This window comes from Chlorocebus sabaeus, chromosome 25 (assembly GCF_047675955.1).
Source record: "Chlorocebus sabaeus isolate Y175 chromosome 25, mChlSab1.0.hap1, whole genome shotgun sequence".
NCBI lineage: Eukaryota > Metazoa > Chordata > Mammalia > Primates > Cercopithecidae > Chlorocebus > Chlorocebus sabaeus.
The window spans coordinates 39,701,046-39,723,486 of NC_132928.1; the positions used below are offsets into that span (position 1 = coordinate 39,701,046).

The following is a 22,441-nucleotide window of genomic DNA, read 5'->3' on the forward strand; positions in this document are numbered from 1 at the left end:
ATAGAATGTATATTGTGCAGTTGTTGAATGAAATGTTCTGTATTTATCTGTTAAGTCCATTTGTTCAGATATAGTTTAAATCTATTGTTTCTTTGTTTACTTTCTCTCTTGATGACCTGTCTAGTGCTGTCAGTGGAGTATTGAAGTCCCCCACTATTATTGTGTTGCTATCTATCTCATTTCTTAGATTTATTGGTAATTGTGTTATAAATTTGGGAGCTCCAGTGTTAGGTGCACATATGTTTAAGATTGTGATATTTTCCTATTGGATAAAGCCTTTTACCGTTATATAATGTTCCTCTTTGTCTCTCTATTAACTGCTGTTGCTTTAAAGTTTGTTTAGTCTGATATAATAATAGCTACCCCTGTTAGCTTTTGGTGTTCATGTGCATGAAACTCTTTTATCCATCCCTTTATTTTAAGTTTTTGTGAGTCCTTATGTGTTAGATGAGTCTCCTGAAGGCAGCAGAGAATTGGTTGGTGAGTTCATATTCATTTTGCATTTCTGTATCTTTTAAGTGGAACATTTAGGCCACTTACATTCAATATTAGTATTAACATGTGAGGTACCATAGCATTCATTGTGTTATTTGTTGCCTGTGCACCTTTTTTGTTTTGTTTTGTTTTTTGTTTTTGCTTTTTAACTTGTATTTTTTTTATAGGTCCTGTGTGATTTATGCTTTAAAGAGGTTCTGTTTTCATGTGTTTCCAGGATTTGTTTCAAGATTTAGAGCTCCTTTTAGCAGTTCTTGTGCTGGTGGCTTGGTAATGACGAGTCTCTCAGCTTTGTTTGTCAGAAAAAGACTGTGTTTTTCCTTCATATATGATGCTTAGTTTCACTGGATACAACATGTTTGGCTGATAATTGTTTTGTTTGAAGAAGCTGAAGATAGGATCCCAATCCACTCTAGCTTGTAGGGTTTCTGCTGAGGTATTTGGATGTCTGGGTCTCTAGTAAAGCTTGGGATGTTTTTCTTGATTATTCCCCCAAATATGTTTTCCAAACTTTTAGATTTCTTCCTCAGGAACATCAGTTATTCTTAGGTTTGATCGTTTAACATAATCCCAGACTTCCTGGAGGCTTTGTTCATATTTTCTTATTCTTTTTTTTTTTTGGATTGGGTAAATCAAAGATCTTGTCTTTGAGCTCTGAACTTCTTTCTCCTACTTGTTCAACTCTATTGTTAAGACTTTCCAGAGCATTTTGCATTTCTATAAGTGTGTGCAATGTTTCCAGAAATTTTGATTTTTTTTTAATGCTATTTCCCTCTATTATTCTCTCTTTTATTCCCTTTAGCTTCTTGAACATTTTGTCATTCCTGAAGTATTCCAGGTTTGTTTCACGTCAACTATTTTATAAAAAAGCTTTTCTTCCTTTCCTTTCCTCTTCTCCCTTTTTTTTTTTTTTTTTTTTCTTGCTCTGTCATCTAGGCCAGAGTTCAGTGGTGCAATTACAGCTCACTGCAGCCTCAACCTCCTGACTCAAACAATCTTTCCATTTCAGCCTCCCTGGTATCTGGGACCACAGGCATGCACCACCATGCCTGGGTCCTTTTTTTTTTTTTTTTTTTTACACTTTATTTATTTTTAAGAAACAGGATCTTTCCCTCTGTTATTTCTCTCTTCACTTCTTGCATTGTTTTTTGGATTTCCTTGCATAGGGCTTCACTGTTCTCTGGTGCCTCCCTGTTTAGCTTAATAACTAACCACCTGAATTACTTTTCGAGTAAATCAGAGATTTCTACTTGGTTTGAATTCATTGCTGGTGAACTAGTGTGATTTTTGGGGGATGTTAAAGAGCCTTGTTTTGTCATATTGCCAGAGGTGGTGTTGTGGTTCATTCTCATTTGGGTAGGCTTTGTCAGAGGGAATGTCTAGGGTTGAAGGTTCTTGTTCAGATCCTTTTTTCCCACGGGGTGTTCCCTTGATGTAGTACTCTCCCCCTTTTACTATGGATGTGACTTCCTGTGAGTCAAGTTGTAGTGATTTTTATCTCTCTTTTGGGTCTAGCCGCCCAGCAAGTCTACCTGGCTCTGAGCTGGTACTGGAGGTTATCTGCACAGAGTCCTGTGATGTGAACCATCTATGAGTCTCTCAGCTGTGGATACCAGCACTTGTTCTGGTGGAGACGGAAGGGGAGTGAAATGGACTCTGTGAGCGCTCTTAGCTTTGGTGGCTTAGTGCTTTATTTTTATGCTGATTGGCTTCTTGCTGGGTGGTGGCACATTCCAGAGAGCATCAGCTGTGGTAGTACGGAGAGGAACCTGAGGCAGCTGGGGCCCCAGAACTCCCAAGCATATTGAAGACAGAGAGCCCTTTGTCTTTAGCTTTCAGCCTGGATAGGGAAGGCCCAATAGGTGCTGGCAGGGATAGCTGTGTCTGAGTTCAGACTTTCCTTGCGCAGGTCTTGCTGTGGTTGCTGTGGGGGACATGGATGAGGTTCCCAAGTAAATGGATTTGTGTACCTAGGGGGATTATAGCTGCTTTGGTTGATTCATGCCATTTCTCAGGGAAGTAGGGGAAAGCTGGCAGTCACAAGCCTCATCCATCTCCCACACAAGCCAAAGGGCTGGTCTCACTCCCACCATGCTCCCTTAAAAGCCCTAGGTCTGTTTCCAGGTGGTAGGCAAGCTGGGCTTGAGAACTTGCCCCAGACTACCAGGTTCTCAGCTGTGAAATAAAAGGACTTGGTTATTCCCTGCCTATGGAATCAGCACACCGAATTCACACCCTCCCTGGAGTTCTGGCCAGTAGGCTTCTCTTCTGGTTCAAATTGTTACAAAGTTCAGCAGGAGATTTCCTTCCCCCTCTGACATTTTGCCCCCACTCCTCTGGCCACCCTCCCAAAGGAACCCTGTGGTGCCAGGCAGGAATGGCCTGCTTGGGGACCCAGCAAGCTCCCAGGGCCTTTCCCTCTGCTTCCTCTACCCCTGTATTTCGCTGAGCTTTCTGGATTGACTCAGCTCAAGGTAAGGTCGGAAACTTCCCTCGCAAACAGACCTTCAGTTTCCCTGGTGGGGGTGTGTGTTTGGGAGAGGAGGATCTCCCTTTCCCAATTCCTCAACTGGGGCACTCACAGTATTTGGGGTGTCTCCCAGGTCCTGCAGGAGCATTCTGCTTCCTTCAGAGTGTCTGTGGTTCCTCTTGGGATTCCTGGTTTGTCCTTGCAGTTGATCTGGAGCTAAAATTCACGGTGTGAATCTCTGCGTGCTGCTCTATCTCTCCGAGTTGAAGCTGCAATGTAGTCCTGCCTGCCCTCCACCATGATAATTTGATGTTTCACCTCCCTGATGTCTTTTTGTGTGTCCAACTTTCCTCTCCTCATAACTATCCTCATGTAGTTTGTCTTCTTATGGAGAAGGCAAATAATTTATAAAATATAACACATAAGGAACTGAAAATTAAATATAACATTTTAAGATATACTAGGAGATGCCATTTTCATTAAGCTAGTCAGAGACGATCCCTCTGAGGATCAAATGTTTATATGAAGAGCTAAATGAAAGGAAGGTGAGAATCATTAAGTAACACCTTCCTGGCTGGGGCAGTGACTCATTCATGTAACCCCAGTGCTTTAGAAGACCGAGGAGGGAGGATTGCTTGAACCCAGGAGATCAAGACCAGCCTGATCAACATAGTGAGATCCTGTTTCTAAAAATAAATAAATAAAGTAAAAAAAAAAAAAAAAAAAAAAGACCCAGGCATGGTGGTACATGCCTGTGTGCCTGTGGTCCCAGATACCAGAGAGGCTGAAGTGGAAAGATTGCTTGAGTCAGGAGGTTGAGGCTGCAGTGAGCTGTAATTGCACCACTGAACTCTGGCCTAGATGACAGAGCAAGAAAAAAAAAAAAAAAAAAAAAAAAAAAAAAAACAGAGACAAGAGGAAAGGAAAGGAAGAAAAGCTTTTTTATAAGATAGTTGAGGTGAAACAAACCTGGAATACTTCAGGAATGGCAAAATGTTCAAGAAGCTAAAGGGAATAAAAGAATGAGCATACAAAAAATGATGTTGGAGAAGGTAATTTCCAGAAGATTACATTAAAGACTTTCACCTAGTGTTTTGAAATGTCATTGGAGTTTTAAGGAGGGTAATGATGTGATTGAATAGAAGTTTTGAAAGGATCATCCAGATTCCTATGCCAAAATGGAAAATAACTAGGAAAGACTAACTGATAGAGAGCTTACTTAAGAAATTATTGCAGTATCTTAGGAAAAAAGTTGATTATAGCTTTACCTAAGGTAAAGGTAGACAAGTTAGGAATGAGTGCATGGATTGGAGATCTATTTTGTGGAACTAATAGAATTTGCTGATGGATTGGATACACAACATAAGAAAAGAGAAGAGTCAAAGATGAATCTAAGCAACAGTGTACCAGTAAATGTTTGATAAATGGCTTTTCAAAATTATGTGTGTGTATATTTGTAGCTCACAATATCCAAATATTAATGAGATACAAAATACATATTATGCTTTTCATAAACCAATTTATTCAAGACATATTGTTGATTGTTCTTTTGTTTGCCAAAATTTTGTATCTGTAGATAACCTATGATTGCGATTCAACCATGATTTGACAAATGGAGTAGCATGAAAATTTACTAACTCTTATTAAGTACATTATTATTAAACCTGATGTATGACATACTGTTAATTTCTCAACCATGAATAATAACTTACTATTAATTTCTCACTGACAATTTTATATTTATTGAACTGAAATATCTGTCAGCTAAATGTGATCAGTACTGATCACAATAGTTTTCTCACTTGAAAACTATTTCTCTCACTTAAAACTATTTATCACCTGAACTTTTTGTATAGTTTCAGGTAACGGAATATAGTTTGATTCTAAATAATTTAATAGTGGATTATTTTTAAAATCATGTCACAAAATTTCTAAGGAAATAACAATAAGCTGTGAACAGTTATCTGAAAAAGAATTTGGAGGAAAGAGACATTATTCCAATGAAAAGTTTGCAAACCAGGAAGATGCGGACTTTGGTGTAAAATAAAGGTGTGTTCCAGGGAACAAATGGAGGGTTTGAGTTTTAAAGCCAAAGTTCCTGCTCAGGTTTCCAATCAGTTCATTTATGTAAATAAAGACACAAACTTGCTTAGTTCTGATTGGTCACTGCAGCTGAGTTTTGATTGGTTAATTCATATGAGCCCTGATTGGTTGATACAGCTAAACTTGGAAAAGTCTCAAAGTTAAACAGAGGTGTGTGTTTTAGGGGAACTTATTTTAGCTGTGTGACCTCTAGTCAGCAAATGGCCATTTGACTTTATAGAAAATTTAGACCCAGTTAGTCGCATGGGATCATCTTGAAGGTTGGCTCTCTCCGGCTCACCTCTGTTGTCAAGGCTTTCACAAATCAGTACCAATCACTCCATAACATACCTGATTCTCCGGTTCTGGCTTGAGCAACTCCATGTATGGTGGCATCATTTCTTGATATCAGGAACATGGTAAAGTAACAAGACTGGTGAACAGTGGGTATTGAGAACTACACTGGGGCTTTTTAGTTACAAATGTCTATTACAGATGTCCCCAGTTTTTTGGCACCGGGGACCTGTTTTATAGAAGACAACTTTTCCACAGACCAGAGGGAGTGGGGTATAGTTTTGGGATGATTCAAGTGCATTACATTTATCATCGATTCTTACAAGGAGCACACAACCTAGATCCCTCACATGCACAGTTCACAATAGGGTTTGCACTCCTATGAGAATCTAACGCCACCGCTAATCTGACAGGTGGTGGGGCTCAGGCGCAATGCTCAGTTGCCCGCTGCTTGCTTCCTGCTCTGTGGACGGGTCCTTAACACACCTCGTACAGCTATCCGGTTGCAGACACCTTGTCTATTAGACATGGTTTCTAATTAACAATTACCTATATAAATTTGGAATTTCGGGGGAGGTCAGGGCTAGAGACAATTTTGCGTATATTAAAAACAGTACATAAAAGTATTTAGAACCATCAGTGCAGATGGAATCACAAATAACACTGTTTTTCAGTATTGACGCAGAAGAAAAGAGGCTCTAGACCTGGATCCTGGCATATTTCACTAAGTAGAAATATCATCTGAAGACGCTTGAGAATGAATATTGAGGAAAGAGGAATATGACATAGTGTGACACCCAGGAGGATTAAAAAAAAAAAAAAAAAAAAGGGTTGCAAAAGGACAGAGTGAGAATATGTATTAAATGCAGGTGAGAGGACCATAACTGAGTACTAAGCCTTGACCATTGGATATGGTGACTTTGACAAGAATTCAGTACAGTGGTGGGGAAGAAAGTGTAATTGTAATGCCATTATAGGAAGTAGAGATAGTAAAAGACAGTTATTGTAGTAACTCTGTAATAAAAGGAATTATAGAAAAAAAATGTAGCCTACAGGGAAATGTAAGGTTAAAGAAAGGGATGATTATAAGAAAGGGAAAGTATAATAAGTTTATATGTTATTAACACAATGAAATCTAAACATGTTGTGAGTAGTATTAGTCTTCTCAGGCTGCAATAACAGAATGCCACAGATTAAGTGACTTAAATAACAGAAATGTATTTTCTCAAAGTTCTGAAAATTGCAAGTTCAAGATGAAGGTATCAGCATGTTTAGTTTCTGATGAGACCCCGCTTCCTAGCTTGCAGATAGGTGCTTTTATTCTGTGTCTTCACATAGCCTTCTCTTTGTGACCTCAGAGACAGAGAGGGATCTCTGGTGCCTTTTGATATTCTCATTAGGACGCTAGTCCTTTTGGATTAGGGCTCCAATCTTATGACACCATTTAGCCATAATTACCTCCTTAAAGACCTTATCTCCAACACAGTTACACTGGGTGTTAGGACTTAAACATATAAATCTGGTAAGGACACAATTTTATCCATAGCAAGCATGTGTCTTTACTATTTTTCAACATTATTGTATATATATAGTGTGCTTACTCTTTTAAATTAATATGGAATGGAAATTCTATATCCTGCATAAATAATATATAATTAGAATCTCTAAAATGAAAGAAACATTGGCAATCATTTAGTCCAGGGTCAGCAAGCTACATTTTATGTAAGTGAAATCCAAATTTATTTGGTAAACAAAGTTTTTTTTTTCTTTTGAAAACAATGTACATTCATTTGTGTAATTTACATCCTCTTTTGTGCTAAACCAGAGAGTTAAGTAGATGCAACAGGGACTATATGACACACAGATCCTAAAATATTTACTTTGTTGCTCTTGACAGAAAAAAAGTTTGCAGATTCTAATCTAGTCCATACCACTCATTTTACAGAAAAAACCCTGAGCTTTAGATATGCTAATTAAAGTTATTAAGCTTAACAGTAGACAGCCTTCAAGATAGCCTGGGATTAGTCTCAGTTCTTGATATACAGGTTGTTCCTCCAATATTGAAGAAGGGCTGGCCAGTGTGAACAACAGAGTATGGAAGAGGAGAGAGTATGTGACTTCTGAGGCTAGGATAGGCATATTAAATCTTTCTTGCTCTTGATCTGGTTCTGGGGAAGCCAGATGCTATGGAATTAGGACACTTAAGCAACTCTAGTAAGGGGCCCATGTGGAGAAAAACTAAGACTCTATTACTATATAAAATAATAAGTACCAATTTGCTACTGTACATAAGTTAACCTTTTGCAAATGGCCTGTCCATCCCAGTAAGACCTTCAGATGACCAGAGTCCCAGAATAACTGATTGGAACCTTATGAAACACTCTGAACAAGAACTGCGTAATCAAGTTGTTCTGGGTTTCCTGATCCTCTGAAATTATAAAGACATAATAATTACAATTGTTTAAACTACTTAGGTTTTGGAGTGATATGTTACAAAACATGAGGCAGCTAATACAGTGTCAGGAAAAAAGTTGTTCCTAAATATATCCATGAAGTAAAAGAAGGAAAAAAATTGCTAGAGAGTTTGTTTGGTTATGTTTTATATTTATTCTTATATTTATACTAGATATTTATAAACTGCATAATCCAGGTCAAAAACCTGCTTTTGGATTTAACTTAAAACGTGTTGAAATTTTTGTTCGCAGAATTTTTTCACTTTATCTTAAAAATGTGAGAAATAAAGATAATTTTTGTTAATGAGTAATCATTAATTAAATACTATATTTGTAATCTGAGTAATTAAAGGAGAATGTAAAATACTCTTTGAGTCAGGAGCCAGTGTTATACCAAGAAGTATATTTATGATTTTTTAAGGATATGTGTAAGCCATATTCCTACTACCAATTTACAATAGATTTCCAAAAACATTCAATCTAAGTTAGGAACCTAATTGCAAAAACAGCACTAAGCATTAGTCTCTTAGACTTCTTAAAAATCTGACTTAAAACATCTTTTCCGTGCTTACCAAAATTTACAGAGACAGAAGAAACTTATATTTCCTTGCACATATTTATTGCTTAAGAAAATACATTTGGAAAAGAGAGAATTATTCATTAACTCCATACAGAAAAACAAAACCAAGCACATTCTCTTGATTCAATTTTTTAATTTAATTTTTGAGGGAGGATAGTCATAAATGTAAATTAGAATATAAAAAAAGCATTTTCTCCAGTTGCTTATATATATTTCTTAAACTATTCCAAAAACTTTTTCCTAAGATCTTTTCCAAATTCAAAATTACTGCAAAATTCCGGAATTGGGAAATCCATGAATTAGTTATTTTTACTCTGCATAAGATATTAGATGAAGAAATATATGCACTTATTCTTACAATTGTTTTTATAGATTTCCAAAATATCTTGAATCTGTAACTCTTAATTTTGGCTGTACATATTTTGCATAATTTATTAGTTTCCCCCTTCCCCTAAAGTATGATCAAGTTCCTGCTCTTTGAAAGATGTGCCACCATGCTCTGTGGGTGATTCAATGATATATAAGTAATGTGACCTGCTTTGTGTCTGCAGGAGAAGTAAAGCATGAATACAAATTTAAAAAGACAGTAGAAAATGATTAGAGCCTTTAGAGAGAAATAAATTAAATGCTATCATAGTATATATAAAAAAATAGTTCTAGTCCATGAAAGAAAAATAAGAGAGGGAATGTGTCATTTCATTTTTAGGATATATCTGATTTAAAAATCTGGAGTTGGGGAAATGAGGAAGGATGGGACCATTTTTTTTTCCACACTTTTTCTACATTATAGAAAAGCATAACCAAAGGCATGTTAGTGGAAGGAATCGCAGAATATATCGTGAGGCTGTCGGTATAGCCTCTTTGCTCTGATCATGGGGTAGTGTAGAGGAGCTGGTAATGTCAGCTGTAGCAAAAGTTAAATGGCACGAGTTACTCTAAATTAGAACAGAGCAATGCTATTATTTGACCAGAGCTTCAGGGAGTTTACTAGGTATTACAGTGAGATAAGATAACCCATGGGATGAGATAAAATGTTCGTAAACTACCCATCTGACAAGAAATTGATAACCAGAATATATAAGGAATTCAAACAACTCAATAGGAAAAATATCTGATTTTAAAATGTGCAAAATACCTGAATAGACATTTCTCAAAGAAGACATACAAATGGCTAACACATATATAGAAATTTATTCAGCACCATGAATCATCAGAGTATTGGAAATCAAAACTACAATGAGATATTATCACACCCCAGCTAACAGGACTTTTATCTAAAAGACAAGCAGTAATGAATGCTGGCAAAGATATGGAGTGAAAGGAAATCTTACACACCGTTGTAGGTGGAAATGTCAATTAGTACAGCCACCATGGAAAACAGTATGGAGGTGCCTCAAAAAACTAAAAATAGAACTACCATATGATCCAGCAATCCCATTGCTGGGTATATGTCCAGAGGAAAAGAAATCAGTATTTTGAAGAGATGCCAGCGCCTCCATGTTTCTTGCAACATTATTTACTATAACCAAGATACAGAAGCAACCTAAATGCCTATCAGTGAATGAATGGATAAATGAAATATGGTACATATACACAACAAAATATTCTTCGGCCATAAAAAAGAATGAAATCCTTCATGGATGGAACTGTGGTATGGAAGATTTACAATAAATGTTTTTAAATGCTTCATTTTACTATGATTGAGCCTGTAGATGATGAATTACTTTTGCCTTTTGTGTGATTTCCAGAAATTCAAATTTCCATAAATGTCCATAAATTCAAATGCTGATCAATCATTCCTAACATGCATTTGAGATTAATGCAAAATTTGTTCTGATTTATTTTAAAAAATAATGGGATGAGGATAAGATAATTTAGAAAAATAATCAATATATTCAATATGACTTTGTCTTTGATTTGTCGGACTTGCCTTTATACGTGGAAAAATAGCAATGTGGAGGAATAGTATGAAATCTAATAGAATATTTTAAACAATTTAAAAGCTTAAAAATATGTAAAAGAAGTGAGACTTTGTCCAATAGTTTCTTTATTTTACTCTGTTAAATATGTGGCTTTTGATTACTTAAGGTAACCAAAAGGATATTATCAGCTTCTTACATTCTGGGAGAACAGTATATTCACAAATCTAACAGAGGGAGGAAAGGGAAATGACAGTGAGAGAAGAGAGAGAGTGAAGGGAGTGAAGAAATAGAGAAAGTGAAGGAAGAGAGTGACGAAATAAAGCAAAGGAGAGAGGGAAGAGAGAGAGGGAAACAGAGAGAGAGAGAGAGACAGAAATTGTTTCTGTTTCCTTGAATGCCCCTTTTCTGAAAGTTGCTAGCAGATGACTCAACTAAGGCCAAGTAAATATAAGCAAATAGATGTCTTTAAGGTATGTGAATGACTCACTGAATTATTCATTTCTATTTCTATATTTTGCATTTCAAAGGTAAAATTTTAAAGTATTGAATCCATATTCTCCCTATAAAACTTCTGATGAACGCTTTTCTAGCTCAGGAAGACGCAACTACACAAAGATAAGATAAACAAAATAAACAAAAATGATAATTAAAGGAAAAGAGATACCTTAATATTGGGAATCTCACTTTCCAACTGTGTAGAATTGACAGTGTAATGTATCTTTAAAATAATAACGTGAAAGAAAAATATAATTTATAAACTGTATAAAATCTAGATCGATATTTTGTGAGGGCAAACAAAATATTTTATGCTCTCAAGGTTAATGTAGTCTTTCATGTAGGCTAAAAAGTATCAGCTAAGAGATAGCCAGTTACAAAATTTGAATCATGATTGTGCCTTTTTAAAGCCTATTCCCAAGTCACCTCTGATCTTTCCTTTAAGCTAATTTGTATTCTCTGGGTTGTGATGTTGATACTTACAATTTGTGATACATTATAATATCACACTTATATATTTTATTCCCTGCAGCTGCTGATTTTTGCATATGTGGAAAATGGGCACGGTAAACACATAAGGTTACTTTTAAGAAGTTGTGGATAGAAATAAAAATAAAAAATTCCTTAAACATTTTTTTCCTATATAAGAAAAAACATAATAAAAAGTAGTCGATGGGAACTTCTCTTGATATTATTCTACTACTGGGGCATATGTTAATTTTTTCCTTATAACAATTTATATGTTTCTAAATATATTCCAAGTGTGAACATTTTTTTCCTGCATAACTGCATCATGAAACTTTCTTTTTACTTGATATTTCTGTAAGCTCTTTAGGTTTTCATGAATTGCATTTCTATAAAAATTGTCAATAAAAATATGTCTGTCAAAATGCATCTTCAAATTTTATGTCACATTCAGGAGATAGATTTTCTAGAAATCTGTTAGTAATCTGATATTCGTGGTCAAGGTATAGATTTTAGAATTCAAATGTTAAATTTCAAATTCTGACACTGCTCTGACCCTGTGACGTTGAGCCTACTGCTAAGTCTCCCTCTGACTTAATTTCTTTGGTCTAAAATAAGAGTAATGCTGGTAGCAGCCTCACAGGGTAATAATCTGCAGGAGTAAATGAGATGACACATATATAGCACATAGTGCTGTGTAGGACACACTGCTGGTCTTCAATAAATCTGACCTAGTTTTATTTTCAGCTTAGGCCAGGAGTTAGAAAATGACTGAAGGAATTTTCTTGATTTTTAAATGATAAAAGTTCAAACTGCACCTAGACTTACATGAGGAACAATCATCCACTTTACTGTTAGAAAACTTTAGGGAAAGAGTTGAAATACTTGCATCAAAATTTAAATGTACTTCCTTATTTCAGAAAAATGGTAATACATTCCTACAGATCAATTAAAAAAAAAAAAAAAACCTTCTCATAGTCTACAATACAAAAAGCTACAAGTCGTGTATATAATTTCTCTTATAGGCGTAAGTGCCATAAGAAAAGAGCATAGAAAGTGCTGTGCCAGGGCCCTTTTAAGGAGGAAAGCCAGGTAAGTTTTTCTAGGAGGCAGCATTATGCAGACTTAACTGAGAAGAGGAAGGAGGTGGGTAGGAAACTGTACTGTAAGTGGAGAGAAAACAAGTAATACAGCTTGGAGGCTTATGTATCATTCTATACATGACCCCAACTCCCTCAAAAATAGGACGTGTTTGAAACAGTCTGCTGCCAGAAAGTTTTAGTATTTCAAGTCGGAGGAATGAAACCCAAAGATATCTGTTATTACTGAAAGACCAAAAGCGCCTCCCCTTCGCCAAGTTGTGATCATTTGGGCATAAAAAGAGAATGATAAAGCTTGGGTTATAGAGTATACTGATTCCATAGAAAGTCATGTGAATCTCATAATGTGAATATATAAAAACATCAATATCATCTATAATATAGAAAATCTAACATGTAATACACACCGAAACATTTGTTATTTCATTTCAAAGTAGTAGGAATCTGGGAGTGGTTTTACATGGTAGTTTGGCTCAGGGTCAGGTTGCAGCCATCTCAAGGTTCCACTGTAGCTGGAGAATCTGCTACTGAGCTAACACACCTGGATGCTGGCAGGCCTCTGATTCTCAAGGGTCTTTACTGAAGGCCTTTCAGGTGCTACTGGATCTTGGCTTATCCCAATAGAAAGAAAGAGACAGACAAATTAAGATGGAAGCCGCAGTACTTTCTATTTTTTGTATTTATTTTAAAAATAGATTTACAGAGTCCAAGAACATTTTTGTTACATGGATATATTGCGTAATGGTGAAGTCTGGGCTTTTTCTGTAACCATCACCCAAATAGTGTAAATCATACCACGTGGGTAATTTCTCCTCTCTCAACCTTCTCCCATGCCCCTGCCTTTTGGAGCCTTTGATGTCTAGTAATCCACTATGTATGTTCCTGTGTTCTCATTCTTTAGCTCCCACCTGTAACTGAAAACATGTGGTATTCGACTTTCTGTTTCTAAGTTATTTCACTTAAGATAATGACCTCCAGTTCCATCCATACTGCTGCAAAAGATATCATTTCAACCTTTATGACTGAGTAGAATTCCATGATATGTAAATATACCACCTTGTCTTTATTCATTCATCCATTAATGGGTACTTATGCTGATTCTGTGACTTTGCTATCTTGAGTTGCGCTTTGATAAACATATAATTGCAGGTGTCTTTTTTTATATAATGATTTCTTTTTCTTCGAGTAGATACCCAGTAGTGAGATTGCTGGATTAAATGATAATTCGAATTTTAGTTCTTTGAAAAACCTTCATACCATTTTCTGTAGAGATTGTCCTAATTGGCAGAGTGTGGTGGCACTGTTATCCCAGTGCTTTGGGAGGCCTAGGGTGGAGGATTGCTTGAGACCAGGAGTTTGAGCTACAGTGAGCTATGATTGCATCATGGCATTCCAGCCTGGGAGGCAGAGCACCACCCAGTCTCAAAAGGAAAAAAGTTCCTTTTTATTATAACCTATCCTTGAAAGTTGCTCGTCATCACTTCCATCACTTCTACTTCTTTTTTCTTTTCTTTTTTTTTTTTTTTTTTTTTTTTTGAGATAGAGTCTCATGCTGTCACCCAGGCTGGAGTGCAGCGGCACAATCTTGGCTCACTGCAACCTCTGCCTCCAGGGTTCATGCAATTCTCCTGTCTCAGCCTCCCGAGTGGCTGGGACTACAGGTGCCTGCCACCAAACCCAGATAATTTTTGTATTTTTAGTAGAGATGAACGTTTACCATATTGGTCGGGCTGGTCTCAAACTCCTGACCTCAGGTGATCCACCCACCTTGGCCTCCCAAAGTGCTGGGATTACGGGCATGAGTCACCGCACCCGGTGTTCTACTTCACTTTAATTGTTACAAGATAATCACTAAGTCCCAGCCACACTTAACAGAAGAAGAATTTGGGTTCAACTCTGGAAGATAGAAGTAGCAAATAATATGGATATATTTTTTAAAACTGTGAGTTATTACCAATGTAGCAAAGAAAAAATGGTGTCAAACTATATTTTTGAAAGATTATGGCTTAATCAAATGTTGTAAATGGAAAAGGTGACTCAATAGACATAATACATTATGACTGGAGTATGAAAATTTCAGGATTACACTGTTAATCAGAATGAGTTATTTACAAAGATGGGCAAAAATTTTTGACAGTATTAACTGATGAAGTCAATATGAAACAAATGGCAGGCCAATTGACCAAGTAATGTCTGAAAAGCTAGCTAAAAGAACACAAGGAGAAAGAACTGGCTTTCATGACAATTATACGTTCATAAAATTGATGAGCTTGAAAAGACTCATTGAAGTAAACATGGAGTTTGACTATAGTAAGTTGGTTTGCTGACTTATGGAGGTTTCGCTATGCTAGCAAATCTACTTCTTTTCCAGGAATCAATTGTTTAGTAACCCAGAACTTAAAACCTTAGCTTGGATGAAGAAGTAGTCTTTTCTACTCATGTTTGATAAAGTTAATATAATTCCAGAGATACAGAAATTATTATGGATTAGTGCACTGCAATTTTTAGAAGATATGAGAACACATGGAAATAAGAAATTAATTAAATCAGAGATATTATCATTTTATATAAATGTAAGTATTATAATGAGTGTTGTTATATTTTGTTTATGCTTTGTCTACAATTGAAAGTGTTTGCAATGTTCTAAAAACAACCATTGTTAAGTTTATAAATAGAAACTGAAGTTCTGGATGGCTTTTACTTTTAGTAAACAATCTTTTTATTCAATAAATAGTTTTTTCAAAAAATATTTTTAATTTTACCACATTTTATCCATAACTACATAAATATTTATTAACAAATTGATAGTATTTATAAAGAAATATAGAATGTGTACTTAATAGTAAATACTACCTTCCACAAATCTTAGATTCACACTTGAAGATCCTAATGAACTATTTTGATGGACACAGAATATATAGAACAATTAAATAATTAATCTCTTCATTTAAAATGAATATTATGGTTGAAGCACTAGAAAAGGAGCAACAAAAACCCAAATGAAAAATTAAAAAACTTTATTTGATAATAATGCTCAAGTTGGTTGTTAGGCTCTTTCTAAAGCTATCAACTTCACCACTAGGTAACTGAATTATTTTAAGACTATGCTTTACAATAAATAAAAAATAGCAATAAACCTATAATAATTTATATGGATCTTTAATTTAGTTGGTGTTTTTAGTATTTTCTTGCCATTGTGCCTTTTACTTTCTTCTTACAGCTACAGCCTTAAGCCCTTTCCTATCAAAAAGCTTACAAATGTCATTGGAACAGCATAAGCTTTCTCAGAAATATTGGTTCACTTTTTTCAACTTAATGAATTGATTTGTTTTTCATGTTTCAACTAGATTTAATAGTGCAGATAAAATGAAATAATAAGCACACTCAGATCTCGAAATGTAATAAAATGAACATTTTTTCTGTAAAGACTATTCGATTATTCAATTTTCTTTCCTCTTACTCTTACTCTTAATGACTTGGGTCATTTGATGTACTCAATGCATAGCTGAACATCCTGGTGCATTTCTAAAAACTGAATAATTTGAAAATAATTATGTGTTTATTATAATACAAGTAAATTTCTGACCATTCCTACTAAAAGAAGACTTTCTGAGAAAAAAAATCTGAATTACAGTAAAGAAAGCTAGAAAAAAATAATAAATTCAATTTTATGATGAATTTAAATTCCCTTAAGGTAAGGATATGGTTACCACTTAACATGTATTCAGGGCTAAAAGTGCAGTTTGATTATTTGCTTTTTCATTAAGAGTCAACAACAAGCTTTAAGCATTTTATAAAGTAAATTGAAGTAGTGAGTTTAATATATTGAGCAAAATGTGGGGCTCATAGTAATATTAAAAATGTTCATATTTTTAATCATAATCAAATAAAATGTAGGTTGTAAATCATGGTTAAAGATGGTCATTTTCTTGGAGCTAACAAGTCAACTAAACAGAGACTGGGCTGAGGAACTGTCCGTTGAATAAATGCTAAACGGAGTAGAGGCTAAATAATAGGCAGGAGACACAGAGCTGTGGAAAATTCCAAGCCTGACAAAGTGACATTATGATTTTTTATTTATGTTTTCCATGTCTTAAGGGTCTCATTTTGTAGCACAGAGAATTAAACATATATTAAATATAACAGAAAATTAGGAAGCAATTGGAAGACACAGGAGAATGCTAGCATTTGCTTAGTTTGTGTTGTTCACATAAACTCCCAATTATGTTCCATTGCCTTCATTAAAAATTAGATTCGGTACTCCAGAAGGTCAAGTTAGTGCAGGAATTTAGAATTGCTGTAGTGCTTCTGTCAAAAAACTAAGATGAAAAACTGTTATGCAATATTCAAATAATAAGAGAGTTCAGGAAGATGGTCAAGTACAATATCAACTTACAAAATCAATAATGTTTCTTCATAAATGCGCTTACCAATTTAAAAATATAGCAGCCACAGATTACTGGGTCTCACCCCTCGAATTTCTGACTGAGTAGGATTGGGGTGGGACTGGATAACTTGCATTACTAGCAAGTTTCCAAGTGGTATTGATGGTACTGGTCCAGGGTTCACACTGTGAGAGCCACTGCACAACAGAAGTCTGAACATGTGCACCAAAAGAGATGTATAGGAAAGCTTATAGCAGTATCAATCATTATTATAAAGTATTTACAACAATTCATTACGTCAATCAACAACAGAAACTATAAATAGCTCAGAGTATATTCAGACAATTGAACATTCTATAGTGGTATCAAAGAATGAACTACACCTATATACAATAATGTAGCTCATTCTCATTTTGAGCAAAAGAAAAATCTCAGAAAAATGTATAAAGCATGTTTTAATGTATAAAATTCAATGTGAAACAAATTAAGATATTATATGAGAATAGTTTTATGATTAAATCATAAAGAAAAGGAAGAACGTGAATAACCCAATAATAGGGAGAGTCGGTTTCCTCCATAGGGTATGTGGGTAGTGGGGAGATGCAATCATGGAGAGTATTGTTCTGTTTCTTAAGCTTGAGGTGAGTTATTGGATGTTTATTTTATTCTAAATTGTACAGACACATGATGCATACCTTTTCTATTTAGGGTATGTGTCAGAATAAAAAAAAAAATTACAAGATAATGTGGGCCGGGCGCGGTGGCTCAAGCCTGTAATCCTAGCACTTTGGGAGGCCGAGACGGGCGGATCATGAGGTCAGGAGATCGAGACCATCCTGGCTAACATGGTGAAACCCCGTCTCTACTAAAAAATAAAAATACAAAAAACTAGCCGGGCGCGGTGGCGGGCGCCTGTAGTCCCAGTTACTCGGGAGGCTGAGGCAGGAGAATGGCGTGAAACCGGGAGGCGGAGCTTGCAGTGAGCTGAGATCGGCCACTGCACTCCAGCCTGGGCGACAGAGCGAGACTCCGTCTCAAAAAAAAAAAAAAAAAAAAAAGATAATGTGACCTCCCTTCCAAAAAAAAAAAAAATAGAAAAACCTTAAGTCAAAGCAAAAACAAACAAACAAACAAAAAACAAACTACAATGTATGCAGAAAAAAATCCTACCAAAATGCAAAATAATAAACATCTAAACCAAAATAGATAAAAGAATAAGTTTAAAGACAAAATTTGTCTTCTTTAAAAACATAATTGCACCCAAGTTATTTATAAAACCACTGAAATATCAAGATAAATTTCAGCAAGATGGTTGAAGGAGTTAAAAAATTTATGAAAGATTAAAGGTCAAAATATCTAAATCAATTTTGCTTAAAAGAGGAGGGGACTCATCCTGCAAGATTTTAAGAAATGCACCTAAACAATAGTTATCAACACTATGATGCTCTGGCCCCAAACAAAGATATGGAACAGAACAGAGGGTTCAGAAATAGATCCATGTGGATATCATATAGATGAAAAGAGACATTAGTGAGGAAACATCACTTAGTACGTGCTGTTGTAAAAATAGATCCAAGACATGGAGAAAAGTAAAGCAGAATAGCTAATTTGCAATATACACACAGCAGACTCTCATATATGACAAGTAAAAAACATAAAGAAGAAAGGACAAGAAAATATGTTTATTACCTTCTTGCAGGAAAGCTTTTCTTGGGATCTAGGGCACAGGGTGTTGCAGCAGGAGCCGGGGAATGTGAAGAGCTCTTGATGGCAGCGCCAGGGCCAGGACCGCTAATGATCTTCTGCCACAGCTGCCACATTGGCGGCAAGGACAAGAAACACAAGGCTCTGGTGGCCACGGCGGTCCGGTGGTCCGGGCCTCCGTATCTGCTTTCAGAGCCAAATCCACCACTGGGGCTGGAACTGCCCAGGAGGCCCCAAACAAAAAACTGGTGTCCAGGCCTCCCGCCCGATGCCGCTGCAAGCACTAGGAAGTCTCGAGTCAAGCAAGATTCAAAAATTTATAGTTTTAATTCTACAAATGATTCTGGTGGTCCTGCAAGTCTGGGTAAATCTCTTTTGAAAGTGGTAATTAATAAAAAACTAGAGCAAGGAATTATGGGAGGGATCAATGAACATAAAAAGCAAAACAATGACAAAGGAGTGATTTCTGGATGACTTACTGCCAAAAAAATTGCAGGATTTTTATACGGCCTTACAAGCATTTTTATTTAAGACTAAGACATTGAAGATGCCATGACCAATACTCTCTTACATGGAAGTGACTTTCATTCTGCCTTGGCCTGGCTCTGTTTAAACCTTGCAAATGATGCACTGAAAGATTCAGTCAAGAATTTGAAGAGTAACAACCTAAAAGTGGGCTGAAATTGCAGTCTCCCGTACAAGCCACTATTTCACCTCCATTGCAACCTAAAACAAAACAAAACAAACAAACAAAAACAAACAAAAAAGCAAAAGACCCTAAGATTGAGCCAGAAAAGGAAGAAGGAAATATGAAAGCAAATATGAAAGAACGGATTTCACGGTACACTGAACAATAAATGAAGAAGAAAAGAATGAGAATTCTAAAAGTTTAGAAGAAGAGGGAAAAAAATGATCCCAACAAAAGGTACTTATTTTGCAGCAAAACTGCTGGATGCAAAGGAGCAACTAGCTACCTTTAAACTGGAAAAAAAAAAAAAAAAAAAAAAAAAGGCAAAACCAAAAAGAGGCTCAGGAAAAAAAAAATAAATAAGGAAATTTCAAAGAGAAATGGAAACTTTAGAAGATGATCCAGTACTTAATCCAGCCATAAAGATTTCACATCAACAAAATGAAAGAAAAAACCCTCCTGTGACCATAGAGTGGGAAAGTGCATTGAACTTTTAAGTTATTTGAAAAATCTGCAGCTGCTACTGAAGAAGAAAAAGATAAAAAGAACCAACCTCATGATGTAAGAAATTTTGACTGTACCGCTCAAAGTTGAACTGGAAAATCTCCCAAACAATTTCTGATTGACTGGTTCAGGAAGACTCTTCCCAAGAGTCCAAATCGTTCCTTTGAAAAAGTTCCAGTAGGTAGATACTGGAAATGTAGGGTTAGGGTAAGCAAGTCTGGAGGTGCTGTCCTGGTAGGATGCCTACAATCTTAACAGAGGATGGCATGCAAGCTCAGCACCTGAGAGGTACTTTAGTTCTTTATCATTTAGTTAAAGGGCAGTCAGTTCATCAGTTATTTCATCCTACTTCCCAAGATGTTTAGCTGGAGTGTAGTGATGCAGAAAAGAAAAGGGAAGAATTAAATAAAATGAAAACCAATAAACCGCGTGATCTTTTTATTGCCAAACTTTTGAATACATTGAAACAGCAGCAACAACAGCATTCTGAAAGTAGGAGAGAAAACTCTAACGATCCTGAGAAATCTTGGGAAAATTTAGCTTCTGTTGATTTTTCTGCACTGTCCTTGGAATCAGCAAACACAGAAGATTTGGAACCTGTTAGAAACCTCTCTAGAAAGTTGCAAGGCACACCTAAGTATTAGAAACTTCTAAAGGAAAGACAACAGTTTCCTGCATTTAAACATCGGGATTCAAGTGTTGAAACTCTTAAAGGCACTGCTGAGTGGTTGTGGCAGGTAAAACAAGGAGTGATAAAAGTACTCAGGTACCACATTTTCTGTTGGAAGTTTTGCTTCTAAATGAGTAGGGAGCAAGTAAATGTAACATTGCCTGTACCCAACCTCAAAGGATCTCAGCAGTGAGTTTAGCCACCAGACTGTGTGATGAATTGGGCTGTGAAAATGCACCTGGAGGAAAGAATTCTTTGTGTGGATATCAGATCCGGATGTTATCTCAAGCTTGTGAATCTACCAGTTTACTCTATTGTACAACAGGGGTTTTGCCAAGGAAACTTCAAGAAGATGGTCTTTTTGCTAATGTGTCTCATGTTATTGTAGATGAGGTTCGGAAAAGAAGTGTCCAGACAGACTTTCTACTGACTATCTTAAAGGAAGTTTTACAAAAACAGTCTGATTTCTAGTTGATTCTAATGAGTGTGGGCAGTGAACAATTTTCCACATATTTCGCACACTGCCCCACTCTCAGAATTTCAGGAAGAAGTTATCTTGCTGAGACCTTTCATCATGAATATATAATAGAAGAAACAGATTTTATACTGTGAAAAGACTCAGGATATTGTCAGAAATTTCTGGAGCAGGAAGAAGAAATATTCATTAATGTTATAAACAAAGCAGGGGAAATAAAAACATTAAGAATATATTTCAGTTCAGACTAGAGCAAATGCTGATTTAAATCTATTTTACCAAAAGTACAGCAACTTCACTCAGCATGCTATTCTCTACACATGAATCCTCATAAAATCAACCTGGATTTCATTTTGGAACTTCTTGCATATTTAGATAAAAGTCCCCAGGTTGGAAATATTGAAGGAGCAGTATTAATCTTTTTACCAGGCCTGGCTCGTGTTCAGCAGCTGTATGATCTCCTATCAAATGATAGAAGGTTGTATTCTGAACGATATAAATTGATAGCGCTGCATTCTATTCTTTCAACCCAAGATCAAGCTGCAGCACTCACACTTCCTCCTGCAGGTGTTAGAAAGATTGTTTTAGTAACAAATTTTGCACAGATGGGTAGCGCTTTTCCAGATACTGAGTTTGTAATTGACACTGGAAAAACAGAAGAAGATAAGCGCCATGAAAGCAGATAGATGAGTTCTTTGGTTGAGACATTTGTCAGTAAAGCCGGTGCTTTGCAGAGCCAGGGGAGAGTTGGGCGGGTCAGAGATGGCTTCTGATTCTGGGGGTATACGAGAGAAAAATCTGAAGGCTTTGCGGATTATTCTGTTCCTGAAATCTTACATGTGCCTTTAGAGAAATTATGCCTTCATACTATGAAGTGTAATCATGATTCTCCTGAAGATTTCCCTTTGAAAGCCTTAGATTCACCTCAGTTCCCAGTGATCAGCCATTCAATGAATTTCCTCCAAAAAAGTGGAGCTTGTAAACTAAATGAGCCTCAGCCTACTCCATTGGGCCAACACCTTGCAGCTTTACCTGTGTATGTCAATATTGGTAAGATGTGTATTTTTTGTACAGTATTTGGCTGCCTTAACCCAGTGGCAAAACTAGCTGCACTTATAACAGAGAAGTCTCCTTTTACCACACCAATTGGTCGAAAAGATGACACAGATCTCGCAAAATCAGCTTTGAACATGGTGGATTCAGACCACCTGATCATCTACAATGCATATCTAGGATGGAAGAAAGCACGACAGGAAGGAGGTTATCATTCTGAAATCATGTATTGCCAGAGGAACTTTCATAATAGAACATTACTGTCTACCCTAGAGGTATTTCTTAAAATAGCTCACTCTCTCAGCGTCACGGATAACTGTAACAGGTTTATTTGGGAAAAAAGAATGCCTAGGAAAATACTTGACACACAGTAAGTGTTTAATAAACATTTGGTGAATTAGAACAAAAAAAGTTTTCTTAAAACAAGGTCTCAAAAAATGAAAATTTGTATCAAAAAATATGTATTATTTTATTAAGATCAAGGAGTTCAACTTAACACAGGATACCTACAAAAAAGTTGACAAGGAATAGATTGTGATAATAACTATCACTTGTTATTTATATTTAAAACAGTTTAAAATAATATAAGATTAAATAGTTGATAGA

General features: G+C 36.0%; 1 pseudogene; it reads left to right on the forward strand.

Annotated features, from left to right (window-relative positions):
- Positions 1-18,379: 18,379 nt before the first annotated feature.
- On the forward strand, positions 18,380-22,209 carry LOC103230409 (ATP-dependent RNA helicase DHX29-like; annotated as a pseudogene).
- Positions 22,210-22,441: the final 232 nt, after the last annotated feature.